Source organism: Felis catus, chromosome B2 (assembly GCF_018350175.1).
Source record: "Felis catus isolate Fca126 chromosome B2, F.catus_Fca126_mat1.0, whole genome shotgun sequence".
In the NCBI taxonomy this organism is placed as follows: domain Eukaryota; kingdom Metazoa; phylum Chordata; class Mammalia; order Carnivora; family Felidae; genus Felis; species Felis catus.
The window spans coordinates 80,493,896-80,519,025 of record NC_058372.1 but is presented as its reverse complement, the minus strand read 5'-3'; the positions used below and the strand labels follow the sequence as shown (position 1 = coordinate 80,519,025).

Here is a 25,130-nt window from a genome sequence, read left to right as displayed (position 1 = left end):
TTTTTATATAAAGCATGTGGTGGCAGGAACATAGAGACTATAGATCCAGAGAGAGAAGCTAAGTTTGTCATGTGAGGAAAAGGCAGCAGGTAGCAGAGCCTGTGTGGCTGAGGAAGAGTCTTATGTGAGGGTATGGGATGGCAGCTGGAGGGGAGGGTAAGGGCAGGTTTGTGGCCAGAGTCTCCAGTCATGGTTCAGGCTAGAAGCAGGTGAGATCTGGCTATAATAAATCAAAGCATAGGTACAGCTATATGCTGAGTCTTGGGAGTCCTCCTAACACATCACCCAATCTGGGGTGATCCTGGGGACTTTCAGTGCCAAGAGGGAATTGAAAACAGAGAAGCCACTTACCATCACAGTAGGAGTGGGCCAGGTGAGAAATGACGGTGTTGGCAGTAGAGATGGAGAGGGGTGGACAGATTAGAGATAGAAGTTGAAGGTAGAATCCACAGCACTTGCTGATAGATTAGATGTTAAGAAGTGAGAGGAAGAGAGGAAAATCAAAGGTAACTCCTAGGTTTTTAGCTGGAACAACTGGGTCAATGGTATTGCCTTTTCCTAGAATGGTTAATCACGCCCCTCTTGAACAACATATGCCTCGCCTGTCTTCAAGGCCGATGGCCAAACTTGTTGTGACCCTCACATCCTCAGTGAGTGTGTGGACCTCACCAGCCTCACTTGGGGACAGCCCACCAGCACCTTGCCTTGTGTGAGACCTTCCTGGCACCGACACCTGTGCAGCTTGGGAGTCAGGGGGCACCTGCCCTTGACAGATGAGGCCAGCAGGCATTTACAGCTCCCAAAAGGGGTAGGACTCTGTAGGCTTTTCTGGCTGATAGAAGAAGCACAGGCAGAGCCAAAGTTCTCAGACAAGGGAAAGGAGGCAGATAGCCCAGACCAAACCTGGTCCCAGTATCAAACCTGGGAGAAGTCGAGGCACTATTGATGCCCATCCAAGTTCTCAGGAAACTGCCCTTCACTAAGTTGAGAAGCAGCCTCAACATGGATACCCATCTGCATTCTTGCAGATGAACTTAATCATTGACTGTGTGATTTCATGGATGATCTTTGACATAAGGAGGGAAAATACAGTACTTGAGCCCTAAATGGTACATTGTAGCCTGCTTCAGGCCTTCTCGGCTTGGGTATTGCCAGGGATAGTCATGCTCTTCTGAGACTGAGACCCAGAGTGAGATTCCTCATACAGTGTTTTCACCGCCATGTCCCATGACTAAGGACGGGTATCCAATGATTTAACTCAGCTTTAGAGAATGATCTGGGTCATTTTTTAATAAGCTACCTGGTAGTACTTTTATTTAAAGAAACTGCAGTAGAAAAAAAATTATTTGATTTTAATTAATTCCAATTTAATTCTAATATGTGAAATGTAACTAACAAGTTAATTAATTCTTTTTATACAAATAATCAGATTATGGTAGGACCCACAGCTTTATCAGGTTACTTTGACATTTTACTGGTAGCATGTGGGAAATTGATAATGTTTCCTTTGGGAAGAAGGATATAATCTCCCCAAATTATAGTGGATGATGGTGTTGTAGAGGAAGGGAGGAGCCTTTAGAGTCAGGTGGACACAGATTCACATTGCATGTCATCCCCTCCAGTAGTGTGACCTTAGCCAAGACATTTATCCTGTCTGAGCCATGGTCCTTTCATCCAACAGATGAGTTAGTAATACCTGCAAAATTCCTAGTGTAGTTCCCAGCACACAGAAGTTCTCAGCAAATGGAACTTTATTATTATTATTATTATTATTATTATTATTTTAATGTTTATTTAGTCTTGGTGGGGGGGAGAATGTGAGTGCGGGAGGGGCAGAGAGAGAGGGAGACACAGAATCCAAAGCAGTCTCCAGGCTCTGAGCTGTCAGCACAGAGACTGAAGCAGGGCCGGAACCCATGAACCACAAGATCATGACCTGAGTAGAAGTCGGACACCTAACCCACTGAGCCATCCAGGAGCCCCTATTATTATTATTATTATTATTATTATTATTATTATTACTAATAATAATAATAAATAGATGCCAGTACTTTTTTTATAATATAAAGTCCACAGAAACCCCAAAATTATTTCAGGTGAAAATTTGGACAGTCCACTGTATTTTGGGAACTTAAACTCATCTTGAATATCAAAGAAGTGAACTTTCTAGTTATAATTCTCCAACTAGAATAACTTGGTCCCAGCATCTGAAATATGTAAGTGGAAACTTTCAGAGACGTTTTCATCTTAATTTTCTCCATCCTGTCTGAAATGGCTGCGTCTTTCTGGGTTGTAACAAGAAAAAAAAGAAAAAAAAGCACATTTCCTTGCATCACCTTCCCATGCCAGTAGAGCAAAACACAAAAGCCACAAGATCTATGATTCAAAGGTCTTCTGCTTTATACAAGTGACTATTTAAATTGCTTGAAATGTAGATTTTTTAAAAATTCATCTCTGTAGTTTCCAAAAATTAACCCCTTTCTTTTTAAGCCCCTCTGGCCATAAAATGGTGTGTGACTACTCCACTTAGTGTTTCTGAGTATGAATAAGGATGCCAGAACCACTCTCAGTTTACATGTTTAATGCTAATGCTGTCACCAAATTTTTACTAGTATTGTGTACAGCATAGGACCAGTGGAACATTTGCGATTTGACCTTTTCTAGCCGCTGATAGTCTCTAAATGAAATTTGTGCTTTGGAACTAAGTTTTGAACTCTTGTTTTGTTTTCTGACCACTGTAATTTATCTTTGTACTCAATCCAGAGAGAAAAAGTGATGGGAGTGTGCGTTGTGTGTGTGTGGATGTGTAAGAGTCATTTATTAGCCCCTCAAATCAGTAGTCCAACTTGGGGCAGGGCACCAGAGTGGCATTTTAAAGTTAGGAGGTCAGATTGCCTCGATGGTATCATCCAAGTACGACACCACTGGGATACTGAGCAAAACCGAGTTATTTAGCTCAGTGAATATTTAGCTCAGCTGAATATCTATCACTCAGCTTAGCAAGTGATAATACTGTGGAGAGAATCAATTTAAAAACACTGTATCCGAGGGTATGATGCCTTTGTCCTTTTAAACTTAAGCAAACCTGGATTCAGGTTCAAACAAGAACATAAACCAATTCTAAATGCTTTGTTTGTTTTTTTTTTTCTTTGTATCATTCAAAATTTCCGTAAGGCAAGAAGAGGTGGTTAGCAAAGAATTGACAACAGGAGGACAGGGGAGGCAGTATTGGAAATTGGAAAAGCACGAAACCAAACCACTTTTATGTTTCTTAGAAATTATGTTGTTGGTATTAGATTTGTGATAAAATAGATATGTAGATAAAAATACCTCCACCTGCAATTTCCTGGGGAAAAGCAAATAGGGTTTTGTTCATTACATCCCATTAAAACCACTAGGAAAATCTTAGCTGAGAGTTGAATTGTAGAGACAAAGATGCAATCAGCCTTACTTATACAAGAGGTACCTTCTGGAAACCCTGATCATTTCACTGCTAATTGGTATCAGTGTTCCTTTGCCCACTGCTTGCAGCTCAAGATCCACTGGTGCTTTTATGACTGTTGCTGTAATTAAGTACCATTTACTTTTTCTTAGGCTTAAGAATGCAGGTCCCACTGACTTTTGCTTTTAAGTGGATTTATGTTTGTGCAAGAGGGAATTACATACAGAAAATTTCCCATATCTGGGATATGTGACTTTACTTGTAAGTGAATGAACAGTAATCATTCAGATATCTCTTTTTAAACTTTCCCCAGCTTCTCTAACAGTAAATATGAAGAAATGAAAAAGCCGTGCTTTCGTGCTTAGTGTAGCATTACCATATCTACTCACCCACCTTTTCCTAAGCAGAGTCCTGTGAACCACTTCAAGGTTTTGTGAGGTCTTCAGAAATCAGTCTAGCTAAGAGATGCCACAAGGGCAGGAAGTGTCCATGGCTCTCATTCACCATTGTTTTAAAACACTTAACTGGTGCCCAGCACCCAGCAGGAGGTCAGTAAAAACTTCTTGAATGGGTGTCGTCCTGTGGGCTTCTGGGGTCTGAAGTGTATCCAAAAAACTAGTATGTAAGGCAGCCTAAAGCTGCACTGTCCAATAAAGTGACCACTAATAGCATGCGGCTATTTAAATTTAATTTAAATGCATTAAAATTAAAATCCAGTTCCTCATGGATTAAAATCCAGTTGTACCATGTGCATTTACTGAGTATTAATATGTGGCTGGTGGCTGCCATATTGGACAGCACAGATATTGAACATAACAGAAAGTTGTATTAGTGCTTCTAGAATATTATTAGTAGAGGCCTAAGTTAGTGGCTCCAATCTTTTTAAAGTGAAATTGCCACGTGACCATGATGTGCACTCATAATACAAAAAAATAGCCGTTCCGCATCTCTCCCCCTCCCCCCAACACTGTAGGAATCCAGAGGTGGCTACCTCTTTGAAACTGAAAGCCAAACAACAGTGGGGCTGTTAGCAAGACTGACCATTCGGGTGGTATATACCTATTTGTCTACACTACTTGTTAGTGTGTGAAATATCTGTACTGGTTAATAAACAGCTGCTGGCAAGCATGTATTGAATACCTACTGTATGCTAGTCCCTGGGCTATTCTGGACGAAGAGGCACAGTCCTGGCCTCCTGGAGCACATGGTCTCATGGGGAGAGCTCAGATGGCAAAAGGTAATAAAACTAACATATAAATAACTAATAACAATGCAATGTGTTCAGTGCCTTGGTTGGGATATGGAATACTGTGAAAATCATAAGAAGAGAGAAATCTGTAATTGGAGAGTTTGTAAGAAGGAATGCAGGCTGGAGGAGGGCTGGCAAGATGCCCTTTTCAATAATAATAAAAATAGGTACTGTTCTACAGTTAAAAAAAACTGTTCATAATAGAGAAATAACGCCTATTTTTAGAAATGGAAAAAATAAGTAAATAAAAATAAAAATTTATTTAGAAGCCGTCCCCACCCCCAAATCAATCAATCAATCAATCAATCAATCAATCAATCAGAGCTGCTGTTTCAGGCTCCTCCAGTACTCCCAAGAGACCCTGGCCATTCAGCTAGGATCCCCCAACCTCCCCTTAATCTAGCGAAACGAGTTTGCTGATGTCAGTCCCATCCCTGCGAGTGGGAGACTCCTCAAAAACCCCCACCCCAGCTCCAGAGGCCTCAGATTGGTGGGCGCTGCACTTGGCCTCCAGGAGAGACTTGCTCCCAAAGAATTATTAGGGCTGTCTTTCACCGCCATGGCCAAGTCCCAGATCACAGAACCATTGGCCTCAAGAAGACCTTAAAATCATCTCATCCTATGCATTCATTGTTACTAAAGAAGCAAGTCACGGAGTCACCCAGGTATTTTGTGGCCAATTTGTAGATAAAACCTGAGAGTCTCCTAACTTGGTACTTTTTCATTTTGTGCCTTATCTTCCACCTGTCAGTTTCCTTAACCATGAAATGGGGGTGGATATCTTTATGCCTCACAGAGTTGCCAATAAAAAGAATAATGATATTGTGTCCTATAGTTTGCAAAAACCCTTTTGTATATATTCTCATTTAATCTATTTAATTCTCACAAGAACCCGTGAAAGATGTTAGGCTCAGAGGCAGTGAATGGCCTCCCCAAGGTAACAAAGCTGCTGTGATCCCAGAGGTCTCAGTCCCGTAGGGCTTGGGAAACTATACGCTCTTGTAAATGTAAGATAACATAACCACATGGTATTACTAGTTTTTAGTTTGTGGTATTTTGCAGTTCAAGATTTAGTGACATTGAAAGTGATAACTTTGTTCAAGCAACGCATTTTTTTTACTTTGATAACATGCCAGTTGCACAGACTTTGGTTCAGCATTAAAACAGAAGTGGGCTGCTTCGAAGTATATTTTTAAAACGAGAGAATCCAAATTTGTAATTAGCTTCAGAAATGCTGGTTGTGCAGTTTGAGTATATAAAGAGCTTCTGGTAATCATTTCTGTTATTAGTGGTAGCTTATTTTATTTTTTGTATTTTCCCCCAAGCAATTAGGCATTTTGGAAAAAACAAAGTATGTTCTTTGAGGGGTCATTTCCTCTTACTGCTTTATTTTTCACACCTTATAGTCCTGGCATACTTAGAAAATTAGCCACATATATGACTGGCAAAGAAAAATCATTTTGGAGCCACTCTACTTACTTGACACCTAATTGTCAGGAGAATGTTATTTAAATTATAAAGAGAAGCCACAGTGAAGGAAATGATTCACTTCTTGATACATCTTTTGTCTTTGATTTTTTGATAATGTTTAAGAAACATCCCTTACTTTTAGATAAGATTATTGAGAAGATCAATTCAACTCACTCCCAAAATAAAATGGAATCTTTTGCCTTTCTTTCTTTCTTTCTTTCTTTCTTTCTTTCTTTCTTTCTTTCTTTCTTTCTTTCTTTCTCTCTCTCTCTCTTTCTTTCTTTCTTTCTTTCTTTCTTTCTCTTTCTTTCTCTTTCTTTCTTTCTTTCTTTCTTTCTTTCTTTCTTTCTTTCTTTCTTTCTTTCTTCCTCTCTCTCTCTCCCTCTCTCTGAACCCTAGCCATTTTACAGTATATACTATATTCTACTCTACAGAAATTGACTTTACAGAAAAGGAAAAGAGTGGTGTTATTTCATTCCATATAACAAAGAAGTATCACTTCAATTTTTTTTTTTACTAGCATATGAAAATTGTGGTATTCTCTACACCAATTATCCTGTAAGGATAAAAGGAAAAGAGAAAGAAAAATTATTAGACAAAACTATAAATGAAAAGGAACTTGGGGTTGTGAGCCCTGACTTTATCATTACCAATTTATATACCACATTTGGGAAGTCACATTTGGGAAGAATGTATCTGTGTGTTTGTTTTTTGAAGTATATATCCTGTGTGTATCCTCATGTCTTTTCTGTGTATACACTGTTTTGTGTTATACAACAGACTCCCAACTCTCTGTGGTACTCTAAGAGATACGGCCTCCCTCCTGTAAGTATAGGACCTTCAAAGCATTTATTATTATCTAGAGTTTTCTTGGATTTTATTTGTGTCATTTCCTCTGCTTTGTGTAGATGCTAGAGAGGGTGCTAACAACAACGAAAAAGGGTAAAGGCAAAGTCTGTGGTTTATAACCAGACTTGGAGCCGTGGTAATAAGACACTAGGCTTGAATAGCTCTTTGAAATCCCAAACTTCTAACTGCTCCAAACTCATTAGAGTGGAACAGTGATTGATGAGTGAGCACATACTTTCAAATTTTGCAGCTACCAGTTTTAATACCAGTGCACACTGAACGAGGTAACGCACACAAGGTGCCCAGCACCAGAGTTGACACATCTTAAGCACTCACAAGGGTTAGCCATTATTATTAGCTTGTCTGATTTCAGTTTGTCTTCACATCTCTTCCTGTTCTCTGATAGCCATGCTGAGTAGCAGCAAAATGTCCAAGAAATACAAAAACACCAAAAGGAAGGGAAACACAAGTCCTCAGTAGCCTGGAAGCAGAATTTATCAGCCCACAAATAATTAGCAAATGATTGTCTGTCTTCTCATGATAATGTGTGAATTATTTCCATACCACTTTCAAACTTAGGACCCCATGGACAAGTGACAGCTCCTCCGTTGCCCAGATCTGACTCAGTCTGGTCAAATGAGGTTCCAGTTGATGGTAAACTCACATTAATCCCATTTCTCTTTTGTGATGTGAGAGACTATGAGCTATTCACTATCTTCTGTGTAAGAAAAACAAAAATAAAATCTCCTAAGTATGATTATCATTGATTAGAGCTTTGTTAAGATGTATGAGATGCAAGTGTATTTTTTCCTTGCCTATGATAATGTGGGTAATTAAACAAATTAACCAGGCACTCATGCTGTGTTAGGAGTGTAAATTGGTATGGCTTTTCTGGAAAATCATCAAGACCCTTAAAGTTTACACCAGTTGACCCAATAATTCTTGTTCTCAGATCCACCTAAGAAAGTATTCAGAAATTCAGATGATCTGATACTCAAATATGTCCCTCAAAGTGTTATTTGCATTAACAACAACGAAAAATGTAATTCCAAAAATGAAATCATTAAAAAAAACCTTTTCTAAGTGGGATATAATATTACATAGACATTGAAAAGCATGTTTTTGAAGTGTTTTTAATTACTTGGGGAAACGCTCACATTTGTGTAACACTGAATGAAAAGTAGAAACAAAACTCTTGAGTTTTTTGTGTATCTGAAAAGAATACTGGTCTGCAAGCTTTTATCCCCAATTCTGAATCCAAAAGCATTCAAAAATCAAAAGGGTTTTTTTGTAACTTCTTTGGTAGAAAAACCTGGCCTGAACCAATGTGAGATTCTGTTTTATCCACCTTAACAGGAATATGCATTGGTTTTGCTACAAAAATATTACAAAATATGTCAGATTATGGGGTGCTGCTCCAGACCCTGATGGAATATTATGTGATAAATCATAGTTGCATCCAAATAGGTTTTAGAAACGAACAATTCTGAATTCAGGAACATATTCTGAAGCTCAGGAGTTTCGGTTAAGGGGTTATGGAATTATACAACAAAATATCATTAGTGATTTATCAGGTCCAGGGCTACAGTTGATCCTTTTTTTTCCTTTATTTTATTTTATTTTAATTCCAGTTAGTTGAAATATAGTTATCTTAGTTTCAGGTGTACAATATAGTGATTCAACACTTCCATATATCACTGGTTGCTCATCACGGCAAGTGCACTCCTTGATCCCCATCACCTATTTCCCCACCCCCCTCCCACCTACCTTCCCTCTCCTTTATTCATAGTAGTTAAAAGTCTGTTTTTTGGTATTTTTTCTTTATGCTTTTCTAATGTTCTGCAATCAGCTGGTATCAATTTAGCATTAGAAAAATGTTTTAAAAATAATCATATTTAGGGGCACCTGGGTGGCTCAGTCAGTTAAGCGTCTGACTCTTGATTTTGGCTCAGGTCATGATCCCAGAGTCATGGGATCAAGCCCCACATCAGGCTCCATGCTGAGCATGGAACCTGCTTAAAATTCTCTCTCTCTCCACTCTCCCTCTGTCCCTCTTCCTCGCTTATGCTCTCTCTCTAAAAAAAATTTTTTAATAAATATAAATTTTAAATATTATGTGAATAAACATATTTAAGGCATCAGAGAATCATCTCATCTCAGAATTCCCGAATGTATCCTTTGTTCCTGTATCTTCCTGTTATTGCAGCTGCATGTGTCTTTTAAACCAAGGTGTTCTCATTTGTTGAAAGGAAACATTCATGAGATTGGACATGGGTCTCCTAACTGCTTTTGGGTTCAAAGAGCTCCCAGTGAGGGATGCTTACCTACAGGAAATATTCACCAAACAGGGCTTCCCCGTGGGTTGAGCTCAAGTATTATTACTGTGGACCATTTTATCATGTTCTGTTTATGTGGAGTAGTCAAAAGGCAAACAGCCAGAAGCATAGCAAGTCAGATTCTGTCATAAAAGCGAGGGACACGGTGTGGCAGGATAGCAGGAGGGGAGGGAGAAATGTTAACCTGCGAGGTTTACTCTGCTAATGGACAGCTCTTCCCCCCTCCCCATTCAGGTGGACACTCACTGACCTGTCACAAGGTTGCCCTGCAAAGCTTTGGGGTCCATGTCTGAATGGATTGCTGTAGCCTTCTCATCTCTCCCTTCGCCCAGTTCCCTGCATCCTAAGACTCGAAGCCAGCACAGAGCCTGGAAAAATTACATGTAAGTTGTGACTGAGGTTTCTTTCCTGGAACCAAACAATGGTAAGAATTTTCTTAGATGATAATAACAAGTAGCCTAAACACACATGGGTTACTTTTCTTTTAACAAAGTATCTCAAAAATGATAACTGAGGAAGGGAGCAGGGATTAGAATCTTCATAGTGGTGCCTCCTTAATGCACTGGGTCTTTAACTTGCACCAGAATCACCTGGAGGGCTTGTTAAGGTACAACTTCCTGGGCCTCATGCCCAGAATTTCTGATTCAGTAGATTTGGGGTAGGCTGGGAAGTTGCTGTTCAAACAAGTTTCCAGGTGATGCTGAAGCGAGTGGTCCAGGGACTCCGCTTTGAGAATCACTGCTTTAATTCACATGTAACTGAAAGGATGAACAATAAAGGGAGAAAATATTAAAGGGAGAATATATTAAATATTCACTCTTAAATGTCACTAAATTAAGATATTTAGTGCTTTACTTAACATATTGACTCATGTCTCAAGAAAAGAGATTGTGGGGGGTGTCTGGGTGGCGCAGTCGGTTAAGCGTCCGACTTCAGCCAGGTCACGATCTCTCGGTCCGGGAGTTTGAGCCCCGCATCAGGCTCTGGGCTGATGGCTCAGAGCCTGGAGCCTGTTTCCGATGCTGTGTCTCCCTCTCTCTCTGCCCCTCCCCCATTCATGCTCTGTCTCTCTCTGTCCCAAAAATAAATAAACGTTGAAAAAAAAAAAATTTAAAAAAAGAAAAGAGATTGTGGGCGCCTGGGTGTCTCAATCAGTTAAGCATCTGACTTCAGTTCAGGTCATGATCTTATGGTTCGTGCTTTCAAGCCCCACATTGGGCTCTGTGTGTGGAAAGCTTGGAGCCTGGAGCTGCTTCAGATTTTGTGTGTGTCTCTCTCTCTGCCCTCCCCCCCCACCCACAAATAAATAAACATTAAAATTTTTTTTTAAAAAGAGAGAGAGAAGGTCTTATTAGGACCATCACATTTGAAAGTCCAGCCAAGTAAATGCTGTTATTCTGTACCAGCTTTAGAGTCAATAATACTGGTCATTCTTTGTCCGTGGAGTGCAACAAGGGTCTCAACTGTGCTGTTTTTAGGCTAAAATGACAGCTACAGTCTTTTTGCAGGTATGCTTATCACGTTTTAGATACACTCAAAAGGGAAGTCTTTTTTGCCCCAGATTGACAAATGTATTGCTGCTTTTCAAAGTGAATCATCATACTGTTATCTTTCTTCTCATACACTTACATGGGACTCAATTTACAAAACACATGTGGGAAGGGAGACACATCTCTAATAAATAGTCCAGGTCATCAAGTTCAGGTTCTTGTGGGGTTCTAAGTTCTCAGGACTGACATATTTTGAGGATCAGCATTTTGAGGATCAGCATTGGCTTTGGAACATGCCAATCACCTCTCCACTGAGGACAAGAACAATTTATTCCATGTTAATAGAAAAAAGTGGAAGATTTTGGCTCAACAAATGCACATTTGGATATATGTGAGCATACATGCAAATGTACATATGTGCCTATGAATATATATGCATTTGTATATTTCTAGCTTTCATTGTAAGAATTTTAAACATTTTTTCTTTTGTTTCATTGAGTCGGTGTGAGGATAAAAATAGTGTGAGTGATGCTGTCCAGGAAATGTATGAGAAATTTCTGGGCATTTTAAATCTGTGGATAAGCATTGTGATTTATAACATTTTACTTGGATATGGTAAATGTTCATTCAGAGGAGCACTTAGAACACACAGTTCTTTTATTAGAACTCTCAAAAATTGAGAATAATCACTGTTCATAAAGCAGTTCTGAAGCAGACAGAATGACGGAGCTTATCTATTGCCTAACCATTAGCAGAGCCAGAGATCCTGGAGGTACATGTAAGTGCATGTATTTAAACTAAAAACCACAGAATCAGAAAAATAAGGCAAAAAGGTGATAGATGATGAAAGACTTCTGTAAGGACTTAATCTAGAGCTGCCTTCTCGGGGCTGCCCAAAGGGTAACACGGATGGTAAGAGGTCTGATAGAGTTGTAAGTGATATAATTATGTCTTCTGACTCCACCCTCACAAACTGTAACATCTCTGTCACGCACCGATTAGTTATTCTGCACAGCATCCTTGGAAGCAAGCTTTTCAGTTTACGAAGCATCTCCACCATGATATGGAAGAAGTAGGTTGGATCAAATGCTCCTTAATCTCCTTCCTCCTTTGGCATCTGTGAGTGTCCACGTTTACACATCAGGTTTTCCTGTACGATCACCTTTGATGTCAGTCAGTTTCATGGCCTGGGGAGGGAAGAAGGCTGCTCCAACACCTCAGGTGACTCGCCTCAGGTGACTCAGTGCTTGAAGCTCCTGCCAGATCTGACACAGCCTGCCTAAATCACTCCCTGCAGCCTGGGGTGAAGCCCTCAGGTCACCGAGTTGTCTAGAGCGTCTCTGTAAAAGTGCCGTGCATGTGTGGGGACAAGGAGTATGGGAACCCTCTCTCCTTTCCACTCAGTTTTGCTGTAAACCTAAATCTGCATTAAAAACTAATTTATCTGTTAATTTAAAAAACCTAAATACCAAACAGTATGACAGTTCTTAAAAAAAAATTGAACATGGAATTACCATATGATCCAGCAATTCCACCTTTGGATATATACCTAAAAGAGCTGAAAGCAGACTTGGACAGGGGCACCTGAATGGCTCAATCGGTTCAGTGTCTGACCCTTAATCTCGGCTCCAGTCATGATCTCATGGTTCATGGGAATTCTCTCTCTGCCTCTTCCCCACTCATTCTCTCTCTCTCTCTCATTCTCTCTCTCTCTCTTTGTCTCTCTCTTTCTCTTTCTCTTAATATAAATAAATAAACTGAAAACAGAGACTTGGACATATGTTTATGCATTCATGTTCCTACAGCATTATTCACAATAGCCAAAAAGTGGAAGCAACCCAAATGTCCACCAGCAAATGAGTGGATAAGGAAAATGTGCTATATACACACAATGGACTATCATTCAGTCCTAAAAACATATGAAATTCTGGCACATGCTACAACAGAGATGAACTTTAAAGATACTAAGTGAGATAAGCCAGACACAAAAGGACGAGTATCGAATGATCCCACTTATATGAGGTACCTAGAGTTGTCAAACTTAGAGCCAGAAGATAGAATGATGGATGTCAGGGTTTGAGAATAGAGGGGAACAGGGAGTTAGCATTAAATGGGTAGTTTCACTTTGGGAAAATGAAAAAGTTCTGGAGATGGATAGTGGCAATGATAGTACAACAATGTGAATGAACTTAATGCTACTGAATTATACTCTTTAAAATGGTAAATGCTATATATATTTCATCCCAGTAACAATTAATTAATGATTTTTTAAATGTATTTATTTTGAGAGAGAGAAAGTGTGAGCAGGGAAGGGACAGACAGAGAGAGTGTGTCGGGGCAGGGGGCGGGCAGAGAGGAGAATCTCAAGCAGGCTCCTCACTATCACGAGCAGGAGGGGGGCAGAGAGAGGGAGGGAGGCAGAGGATCCGAAGCAGGCTCTGCACTCTCAGCACAGAGTCCGATGCAGGGCTTGAACTCATGAACCTTGACATCATGACCCGAGCTCAAGTCGGACACCTAGCTAATTAATGATTTTAGGCGCCCCAGTTAATTAATGATTTTTTAACTGAATTTTGGAGCTCACTTGCCTTCCAAGAATGCTGTGCAGAATAACTAAATGGAGCTGTTACAGTTTGTGAGGGTGGAGTAAGAATAGATGGCTGTGTCCCCCATACCTTCCTCAGCCCCGTCACTTTCCCTGGCACCCTTTGGGCAAGGATAAGGGATCTGCAGAACATATACTTCACTCTTAGGGATGGGTTTCCCCTCAGGGCAAGGACACATTTGTCAGAAACTGCCAGGGAAATTTGCCATAAACGACTATAATCTCTACCAAATGTCATTGACAAATGCAGGAAAGCTGTTCCACTGTGATGGAGGGAATGTGTACCCACCTGTGCTCCTATAGTGGGGCTGCTCCAGTTCACCTGAATTGTGTGTTCATGAATGAGTCTAAGTACAGTGCACCATAATGCACAGGCTTATGGCCCTCCATGCATAGCTGTGACACATAACAGGTCTTCATCAGTAGTGGTGGACATTGGGGCACAAACCAGAGAATATGGACTTGATTATGGTATAGCCACTGATTGAAGCCTAGTAGAAAAAAGGAAAAGCTGTAGAAGAAAATTAATAGCAAATAATTCTCCTGCAATGGAGCCTCAAATTATTATAATGCCTATTTTACATACTCCAAATGAAGTCTCATTTACCCCTCATCACCAAATCACTGTAATACCCATAAATCACAGATCAATTTAGTGAGTCCTGCAGTTCTATGGGGAATATGCAGGACTGAACTTACTAGGTTAGTCCATTAGAGCCCTACTTTGGGGGGATTTTGCTTTTTATTCTATGTTTCTTGAAAGCTGGACTTGGAGAACAATTAGCAAATTCTCATGGGGCTCAGTAGCCGTGTTTTCTTCAGACCTCTTGTACTACCTTCAGACCCTGCCCTTGGGTCTGACCAGGGCTTATAATTCCTGAAGAGCAGTGTGTAAAGACCCACAGTTCCAAAAAGCTCAGGAACCTCTGTCTGAAATTTTCCCACTTCTTCTTAAGGATGGAGGAAGACATAATCGGGATAACCAGGATTATGTGTGTGTGCATGCACATGCATGCATTATATATTGTATACATATACATACATATGTAGGTATTTGGCTTCAGGGAAACGTATAACCAATAAAGTCATCAAAGTTAAAGTACAATATGTATAAATCAGTCCCATTGTTCCTACCCTGACTTTCCAAACCTGCTTAGAAATGAACTCTCTAGGGGCGCCTGGGTGGCGCAGTCGGTTAAGCGTCCGACTTCAGCCAGGTCACGATCTCGCGGTCCGTGAGTTCGAGCCCCACGTCGGGCTCTGGGCTGATGGCTCAGAGCCTGGAGCCTGTTTCCGATTCTGTGTCTCCCTCTCTCTCTGCCCCTCCCCTGTTCACGCTCTGTCTCTCTCTGTCCCAAAAATAAATAATAAATGTTGAAAAAAAAAAAAAAAGAAATGAACTCTCTAGGTGTTGGAGAGAGGATAAAGGTGATGGAGGACAGGGCAAAATAACAAAGGTTTCAGCTGCTAAGATATCAGAAACTGGAATTGAAGGTTTTTATAGAAAAGAAAATCCAGGGCAGCAAGTCTGAGAGAGGAAAGTCAGTGCTCATTCATCCTTGACATCCACATGCGGCTACCTGCTCCCTAAGCTTGAGTTGAAATGACATGGATATAGGATTAAATCAAAATAAATTCAGCCCCATGAGTTCAGAGATCATAATTTTTAGATGGACACACTGACATGGTTTTTCCCCAGAGAAGACCAGGAAACCAAGTCGCCCAGATGGAATGATATAAGATAGAGAATACTAACAAAGATAGACCCTTGGGGGCTCTGCTTGTAGGCTCTCATGTCTCCTAGGAATCAGATTACCTCGTTCCAGACACTGAACTCATGTTTAGTGATGGCTTAGCTACCTGGAACCCAACAAACCAGAATCCTGAATTCACTAACCTTCATACTTCCCCACCCCCACTCAAACCCCTCCCGCACCCCCCACCCTACCTACTGCACACATCCCACTTCCCTTTTTCAGAAATAGAGATTCAGAAAACAAGATAGCTTCAGTTTTGTAAAGATGGAGAATAAACCCTGGAGGATATCTGTAACTGATGACACTGACCTGCTGAATCATTGAAAATGGTTAAATGTTTTATAATTAAGAAAAGAAACTGCTTTTGAAAGATTTTCAACAAAAAGCATTTTCTAGCTGTCAATTAACCAGAAAATTGAAACAAACAAGAAAATCTTCTTATCCTCAATTAGTCCAGTTAAAGAGGTTTTATTAGACTTATTTTCATGCCTTAATTAATAATCCAAAACTGTTGATTTACAACTATATATATATACCGTGTTTATTCTTCTTGAAAAACTCCAAGGTTTAGCTTTTACCACCTTTCCAGTGCCAGAGTTTAAATTTCAGATATTCTCCTTATGTTCATTATTTGGAACCCTTTAAAGTTTGGAAGCACTTTAAAAGTGGTAATATTAATGATATTAAGAGTAATTTATAAAATAATTTTATGAACATATATATTTCATTCTTATAGTCATTGGGAACCCATTGGCATAGTTTTTTTGTTTTTGTTTTGTTTTGTTTTGTTTGAGAGAGAGACAGCATGAGCAGGGCAGGGGCAGAGAGAAAGGGAGAGGGAGAGAATCCCAAGCAGGCTCCTCACTGTCAGCATAAAGCCCAATGCAGGGCTTGAACACACAAACCGCAGATCATGACCTGACCCAAAACCAAGAGTCGGACACTTAACCGACTGATCCACCCAGGTGCCCCAGCATTAACAGTTTTGAAGCCAATTCTTTTGTGTTTTTTTAGAAAGATTGTATGATGCACTTATTTGTAGCATTTAGTGTTAGGATTATGTTCTGCTCAAAGCATCATCAAAATTAATTTTTATTCTCTGCATATACACTAGTGGTACATACAGATAGGGGTAGTGTTACCAGCATGGTAGTATACATTAATATGTAAATCAGAAATTTCACATGGTATTCTCCGTGAATCTCCAAAGAAACTCAACCATGCATATTATGAAGCTACTTTACCAAGTGGTTATCAGTTGTAGCACAAATAGTTTATCAACTAATTCTAATCATTTCCAATCTGTTGCTTTTTAGAAATTATTTGTGTGCTCTCTTTTGACTATACCTTTCATTGGCAAAGTGACACCTGTCTGTGAGCTGTGATTTAACCCAGGTGGTGGCACCACACTCTTACAAGGACACCTGCCCACCCCCATTGATCATTGTGAGGGCCCTGGCATCTGCAGCTGGAGAGTGTGCAAATCATGGATCATGATGAGAAAGAGCAGTATTTGCAAAGTTCTGGAGTGTAGGAGGATTTTTAGAGTCCCTGTAGAGCTTAACTAGAAACTGTAATCTATTGTTTCTAGTAGATTTTTCCTGTATTTCATGTCTGACTTGTCGCCAGGCCGGATTATTATACTGGGTTCTGTGTATCAAGTATTTTTAATTACTAGGAAGAGCAGAATCAGAGAATAATTGTTTCCTTTTGTTAAAACAGGAGTAGCTTTATTTTCCTGATTGTGAAAGTAATATGTTTCTTGTACAAAATTTATAAAACAACAAAGAAGAAAATAAATTACCTGTAATCCAGCTACCCAGAATAAAACCTGACTATTAACTCATACTTTTGTGTATTTTTCCAGACTCTTTTGAATTAATCAAATAATTCCAAATTTACAAGCAGTATTCTGGACTGGTTACATCCCACAAATTTGGTGGAGCTTAGGAATGATGACTTTAGCTATCATTTTCTAGGATAATGATCTCCTCGTTTCTTATTTTTTTCTCACAAATAACATCAATCAACTCTTACAAGAACAGATACCTATGTAGATACACCATTATCTTTATCAAGTGGAAATCAGTATTAACTTTTTTTTTTTTTAACTTCTGCATCTTGTCAATGAAAAGGACTATTGAGAGGCCCTTAAGATCCTAATGGGCCTCTGGAATCATAAGAGAACGATTTAATTATATGTAAAATGGTATTAGTGTTAGATCAACTAACTGTATTCTAGTTATTTAAGACATTTGTTATCAGTACACAATATAGCAATTTGCCAGAAATGGGAAACGTTGCTTAGCCATATCCCCAGCCATGATCCAAACAGTATGTTCTACAGTAAAATTCTGATTTTATACCTGATGGTACCAAAATGTGATTCAAATATATCCTTTCTTGTGCTGTGAACCAGAGCTTTTCCTTCAACGTTGAATCCTTTATCCCCCTTCAAAGAGACTTCTCTTCAAATTCCTCTGGTGTGGTGTTATAGTTCCTGGGATTGTCCTGATAGCTCTGTGCTTCCCTTTGGGAAATGCTAGGACTTTGGGTCAGGGTGAATCCTAACATGTAGCGAAGGTGAGGAAGGATCTTAAGCACTAAAAGAAAACCCTGATTAAAAAAAAATTAAGGGGATTGGGGTGCCTGGGGAGCTCAGTCAGTTGAGACTGACTCTTGATTTCAATTGGGTCATGATCCCAGGGTCATGGGATGGAGCCCAGCGTCAGGATCCATCCTGAGAGTGGAGCCTGCTTGAGAGTCTCTTTGTCCCTCTCCTTGTGTCCCTCCCCCACTCATGCTCGCTCGCTCGCTCACTCTCTCTCTCTCTCTCTCTCAATAAAAATTTTAAAATGAATCGCTTTCTAAAAAAATTAAGGGGATTGTTAGATTCATCTGAAAAATGTTGTAGGAATGTTTTCTACAAGCCTTATGTCAGTAGAATAAGAAGTCTATAGTAAGAAGCTGCTAGAAAAGATCTTGTTTTAAAAGAATGATCTGTATTTGGTCTGGTCATGACTAGGTCTTATCCCTTATACAAGACTTAAGTTCTTTGAAAGCAGATTCTTCTAGGTTCTTCTCTCTGCATCCCTTCACCATCCTTCATGTCCTTGTTTATAATCGGCACTCCGTATGTATTGAATTAATATATCTGTGGCTCGTGACTGAAAGATGAATGAATGTGCTCAATTCACGTACTACATTATGCCTTCTTGCTACAGAAGTCGAGGGGTGCTTTGATAAATATCCGCGATTGTTGAATGCCCAAGGTGGCTACAGGTGTGGGGAAGTGGTATAGAGTACTTTGATCCTCCTCAGGAGAAAGAGATGCTAATGTGGATAATAAGAATTTGCTTCTTTGTCTTCAGTTTCGGTTTGACCGCTTTGCTTCACTGAGTCACACAGCACTCGCTCTTCGGTGATGGACATATCATTTAAGCCTGAGACTGTCCCTTGGACTGTTTATGACATTGTATCTGAATTTCCCATTACATTAACAGCCAGCATTTGTCATAAAACTTCAAGAACACGTTAAAAGTTATTTGGTTTGTAGTTGACATTGAGATTAACTTTCTCTAACCTAAACCAGTGAAAACCAAAATGCTCCTCACCACATAAAAGTTTTGCTTTCGCTGTGTTCAGACCCCTCCCACCTTCTCAGAGCACAGTCATTTGGAGCCTGGTTTGGGGGCGGTGTGGTTGTATCTCCGTGGTGTATGACCCACTTTTTCGTAACACTTAATTACCCGTGTTTTTACAGCACTAGTCAGAAGGTCTGACGAGAGTGGACTATAACCCAAAAAAGATTTTCTGATACACCTCATCAGGGCTGCTCTTGTGCCGTGCGTTATCGGAAGAAGGTGTTAGCTCTGCAGGGCATGTGTTAACTACCAGAGGATGACGGAACATTTCCTCTAGTTTCTGGATAATGAGCAAGCACACAGGTAAAGAAAGATGCCTTTCTCAGAGTTGCCTCCTTTCGCGTCTTAATTATTTTGTTGAATTGACTTTTAAATATTGATCACTACCTGCGTATGTTTGCTGTTGAGGTTTGCAGAGGGCTCAGAAGAACAAGCATTTTAATTGCTACCCTGGGATCTTAATCATTTAACTTTTCATTAAAAGTCTAAGGAGAGAGTCATCGAAAATAGACTCTCATCTCTATCCTCTCTACACCCCTAGAAAACATCCTCTTCGTCAATGTGTTTTTGTTGTTTGCTCTCAAAGTGTCTGTCTCTCAGTATCAGCTGCTTGGCGGGTGTGGCAGCCGTGTGAGTTAATGCTTGGTGAGCTGCCTGAGATGCGGTGGGGACTGTGGACAGGGCAGGCAGGGAGGGGAATGCACAACAGGGAAGGGAGATGGCAAGGAGGTAACCGCCTCGGTGAACATTGTCCAACTGCAAACTAAAGGCAGACTGAGGAGCAGCAATATTGACCTCACTTGGGTAAGATCCTTTCTGACAGCCTGCTGTGCTTTAGCAACATTTATGTTTCTGATACCACTTTCGTTCATTTGAGGAGCTTTTAAGACGTTGGCATTGTCTCAGAACAAAATGTTGTAGGTATCACCTTCCTGAATATACAGAAATGTTTTTGGGTGCATTTCTTTGCTGAAGGTTGGTTGACATGCGGCTCGCAGCAGGTTGGTGCCCGTGCCTTGCGGATCACACCTGCCTGTGTGCTGAATGGCATACCAACGTGGAGTCTCGGAAAATGCCCATAGATAAGTCAATGTTGTTTTCCCTGAAAGTCCTGATATAGAAAAAGAGTGAAAGTACCAACACTAACTGGAAAAAATGTCACACGTTTTAGCCTCTTTGCATCCCTTGTTAGGACAAACCCTGCGTTGGGTTTTTTACATTTGTGAACTTGTGCGGTAGGTGGAGCAGTGTGGGTGGCCCAGAAAAAGTAGCGGTTAGAATAAGATTTTCCATTTATTGCCCTTTGTGCATGGCTAAAAATAAGATTCATACAAATCAGAATATGTAGTGCAAGCACAATCACTCTGTTAATTCTGATGACTGGCTTGCCCACATCTTTGCATCTGTCTGGTAAGTGGTGCGTTGGGAAATAAATGTGACTCTGTTTAAGCAGCAAGAGGCAGCCAGGTTTTTGCGCTGTTTGTCTACATGTGCTAGTTTATCAGCATTTTCCCCTTCTGAAGGAAGAAAGACTCGACTCATACATAAACAAATTGTGTCGATGAAAGGCTGAAAGAAGTGATAGAATCCTTGAATCTTTTTTTAAAAAGTAATTGCCTTGTTTGAAATGCTCTTTTAAAACATCATCTTTTTGACTCATTGTTAGAAAGTTGTTTCTTGAAGACTCGCAGCACGGGAAGGGGAGGATTTCTTAGTGGTGTGGCCAAGAGATTAGCAAAGCCTCTTGTCTGTGGACTGATGGGGTCGGTGGGGAGGGAGGACAAGGATGAGTGCGTGCCTGCTCTGGAGGACCCTCCTTGGACACAGATGTTGGAGGAGCAGTTAACCAAGTAGAAACTCCCCTTTATCTGACTGCTGAGTCTACTGCAACCACAGTCAGTGATAACGTGCCAGTTTGTGGCTAGAAGAAACACCAAAGAGAGGTGGCGTCAGCGTTCACAGGGAAATTTGTACCTTGGTGATCCCGGTGATGGTGCTGTCCCCATTCCACTGGCTGAGTGGCTGTGGCATTTCCAGAGAATGAGAATGTCTGCAAGCGTTTTGAGCCTTTCAGTTTGATGTAATTTGCGAAACGAAATGAGTCAAGAGGGCAGTCATTCCAGAAGCGTCTGGAAATTGAAGACTCCAGATCACATTCCTTACTGGCATCTCCAACTGAGGCAGATAGGGTGAGGCATGGTGGTTAAAGCAAGGCAAGAGCTTTGGGAGAAAGAGGACTCAGGACCAAATCTTAACTTGGCTACTTGCTGACCTTGATCTGTTTATTTAACCTTTCCTAAACCTGGATGTCTTTATTTGAAAAAAGGAACAGGGATAGTACCTACCTCATAGGGTGGTTGTGCAGATTAAATGAAATACCATATATGAAGTACAAAACCAGCACTCATTAAAAGGATGGAGTTGTTACTCTTCTTTGTGCCATTGTAAAATATGAACGTGCTGGAGAATTTCGGGGCATTTGGGAGTTCCCCTGGATGCCTGGGGTACAGATTTTGGAATTAAATGGACACACGATCAGCCTCTTGTCCAGTGTTTCTCAAACAGAAAGCTACAGGTCATTTACAGAGTAGTTTGGTTCTTCACAGGTTACCGATGCCATCTGGGGGATCATTTCTTTATTTTGCCGTTAAATCAGCACAATGTAAGCCTCTCTTTCCTTTTAAGGTTGGTACTGTGTTGAGCATATTCAGTTATTTTTACCTTCTCCCTATGTTTTTTGTTTAAGCATGGATATTTCAGCTCTAACATCTGTGCATGTTAAATTGTAGTACCTGCTGATGTACATTATGAAAGAGAGAGCGCTGTTTTAATCAAGCGCAGTTTTATTTATTTTATTTAATTTTTTAAATTTTTTTAATGTTTATTTATTGTTGAGAGACAAAGCATGAGCATGGGAGGGGAAATGAGAGGGAGAGACACAGAATCCGAAGCAGGATCCAGGCTCTGAGCTGTCAGCACAGAGCCTGATGCGGGGCTCGAACTCACAAACGGCAAGATCACGACCTGAAGTCAGACACTCAACCGACTGAGCCATCCAGGCGCCCCAATCAAGTGCAGTTTTAAATATTTCAGGTGGGACTGGGCAAAACTTCAGGAGCAGTTAGCTTCCATGGTGGTGTAATTCTCTACAGAAAATATTGTATCTGTTATAATTCTGATTACCGGTCAGTCCTAGAGATGACCAGATACTGACAGGCAGAAAACAATTACTGTCACTTCTTTCACTTTATTATTTTTAATAAGTTATTTACTGTTTAATGGAATGTATGCCTGCCCTTCTCAGAGTCTTTCTGCCCACGAAAATTTTCCATTAAAAAAATAAATACATTGGGACACATGACTGAGTCAGTAGAGCATGCAACTCTTGATCTCAGGGTCATGAGTTCAAGCCCCACGCTGGATGTAGATCTTAGTTATTTTTTTTAAGTAAATATACTGTATATTTCATCATAGAATCATAATTGTGTAGGCATCACTTAATTTCTTTGGTTAACCTTTAGTATTAGATGCTAAGAGTTGGCATCAGACTTTTCCTTCAGCGTCCTCCATGACCTTCGTGGGATGCAGTTTTTTCATTTACCAAATTAAAAAAGAAATTTGACTGTACCTTGACTTTGCCTCACCTGGGACCTGACAAGAAGTGATAAATGAGATCAATAAGCTAAGGAATTAAAACATGGTCCTGATATAAACAGTGCCAGCTAGGTTTTAATTGATGTATTTTGCTAGTTGGTTGTTCTTGTTGTTGTTGTTCTTCTTCTTCTTCTTCTTTTTTTCCTCCACATTTTTTTTTATGGTCTGTCCTGTCATTCCATTCACAGATACAACTTCTGGCTTGTAATTTCCATATCAACATTATCGTTGTGGCTTCTGGGTTTTTAATGTTAGTACCCAACAGACTGGGGTGGAGATGTTTCTCAGGTCAACTCCACCAGTAAGATCTGTCTTTTATTAGAATGGTACCCAGCTTCTTACAGTGTATCCAGACAATGCTGCTTTTTAAAGTTTTTCTGTTGGATGGAATGGAAGAATGCTTTTTAGGCAGAGCAAATCATTCAGGGTAACTTAACAAAGTTCTTGGCATTGCAGGCATAGCTTTAGTCCCCTCCATGAACACATACATACACTCCCCATTATCTTTTCCTGCCATATTGTACTTTGCCAGAGACTGACGTTTCTGTGAAGACCATAGACAAGAGAAGGTGATAAGTTAGGCTTTGACTGTGATTTCCTCCCACACCTTCATAAGAAGTGACGGAGACTCTGAAATCCGTCCCATTGATATACCGTGTGCTTCTTCCTGGATAACAGCCAGTTTTAACCTATCCTTCATGTGCAATTTGAGGGTACTGGCTGGGCTGAGCTCATTATTCCTTTGGTTGAATAATGTAAAGCATTTGCAATGGAGATTTACTCTAATGATGTATTTTAAGTGCATGTCCGCATTGCCAGTTTAATGCACTCAGTCATGGAATGCTTTAGAGTTTATTGCTAATGGATGAATCCTCAGGAAAATCGGAATTTTCAATAAGATTGACATTTGGAGTGAGAAATATAAATCTAATGAGAGCATTTTAACCAAGGTTTGTAATTAGGGCTGAATGGAGTAAATTTGTACGTGCATACTACAGAAGGGCACAGCAGAAGGTGAAATTGCACGCTCTGCTGTGAATGAGGGATGAAGGCTGATGTATCAGTGTCAGGCCACGACACTGTGGAGTATAAATGACACTGTCACCAAGTGCCGCACAGGCTACCAGGGGAATTCCACTCCAGTAAATTACATTACTTAGACAGACCTGACGGCATTGTGTCGGAATGAGAGAGGGGAAGAGAAGGCTGTCAGCATCCAGTGGAAGATATTACAGTACAACTGGCTGCAGGGATGGAAATCACTGGTCTCCATTCTACCTGGATATTTTGTATTCATCTTTGTTAATTAGTTTACAGAAGTTACAAATGTGTTCATGTAAAAGCACATTGTATTTACCTGGGGTGTAGGTTATGTGGTCAATCACAAGGGAATAACTGTAAGTTAATTTGTATAAATTGGTTAGTGTGAGACTCTCTTTCTTGTTATTTGTACCTGGGTGCCTTAGATATTCAATATAAGCTTGCCTTTTCTTTTAGTGAGGATTCAGCATACATTGTTACCAGGTAATCATCATTCTCTCTGTAACATTATTTCTTTTCAAACCCTGCTTTAATAAGAACATATGTTTCTTTAATCCTCTCCTAACACTGTTTCCTCTCATCACCTTCCCTCCCTAAGGGAGACAAAGTGTACTGGCGCATAGCATTTCGTTTTGTGAAAGAGCTCAGAGTTAAGAACAGTCGATTCCTAGAGTGCAGTTTGTGGAGAAAAACTATTTTTTCACTTCTATTTTCTTTCATCCCCCTGCAGTGAAGTGAGGCCACCCCTTTTTTGGTCCATCTGCCAGGCTATCTCTAGGGAAGTATTAGGAGGAGAAAATAAGAGCATTGATTGTACTGCTGCCTTCGGAGTCATTGAAGATGTGCTCGTCACCTTTGTCTGGTTTGACCTCCAGTGCCAGTTCTTGAAAAACCCAATTGCAAGGTACTCTGGAATTAACATGGTCACTTCTTAACCAGAAAGTAAGTGCCTTCTCCTCAATGGATAGAGATTTGGAACAACATCCATTCTGGCTTTCTTAAATATGCTATACTTTGTCCTTAGTGAAATGAACCTGATAAGCATCTCTGATCATGTGTTAGCAGGAAGAACACATCGTTTTCTGCAGAATGTCTCTGTAAGACTTCCAAATGACAGGTTTTAAGCAATCCTTCAGAAATAGGACACAAATAGGTAACGGTGACAATAATAATACCTTAGACTTGATTTTTATTCTTTCCAAAAGATACTCTATCCATATCTATCATCTGTGTGATTTAGTCTTTATTTGGTAGCCATAGTTACAGTCTTATTTTATTCATCCGAGCATAAAACTTAGAACCAAGGTACTTGGGAAACTAGTTTTGAGGGTGGATAGGAAAAACCTAAGTTAACAATAAGATGCTTCTGTTTTATGTAAGGTACCATCTTACATAAAAATGTTAGTTGATGATTCTAAAATAAAAACTCAGTGTAAAAAGCATGATATAAAATGTCTTAGTGCCATGTGCTATCCTCAGCATACAGACTGTGCTTATAGACTTTGCTTTATTTACTAAAGCTGTACAAAGTCTAGGACTCTGCTGTATGGGAAATGAGAGTCTATCCCTAAATAAACTCACTAGAATTTGTTC

General features: G+C 40.1%; 1 protein-coding gene across 7 annotated transcripts in view; it reads left to right on the top strand.

The window, feature by feature from the left end:
* BACH2 (BTB domain and CNC homolog 2) overlaps positions 1-25,130 on the top strand; it is a 357,596-nt gene that overhangs the window by 194,798 nt on the left and 137,668 nt on the right. For 2 of the 7 annotated variants that reach the window (XM_011282461.4, XM_045057854.1), the window contains one exon: positions 9,581-9,729. The exons of 4 other annotated variants lie outside the window; for them this stretch is intronic. The gene's annotated coding sequence lies outside the window, so the exon portion shown is untranslated. Of the gene's footprint in view, positions 1-9,580; positions 9,730-18,961; positions 19,146-25,130 lie in introns of all 7 variants that reach the window. One more of the 7 variants, XM_045057853.1, reaches the window with a different exon arrangement.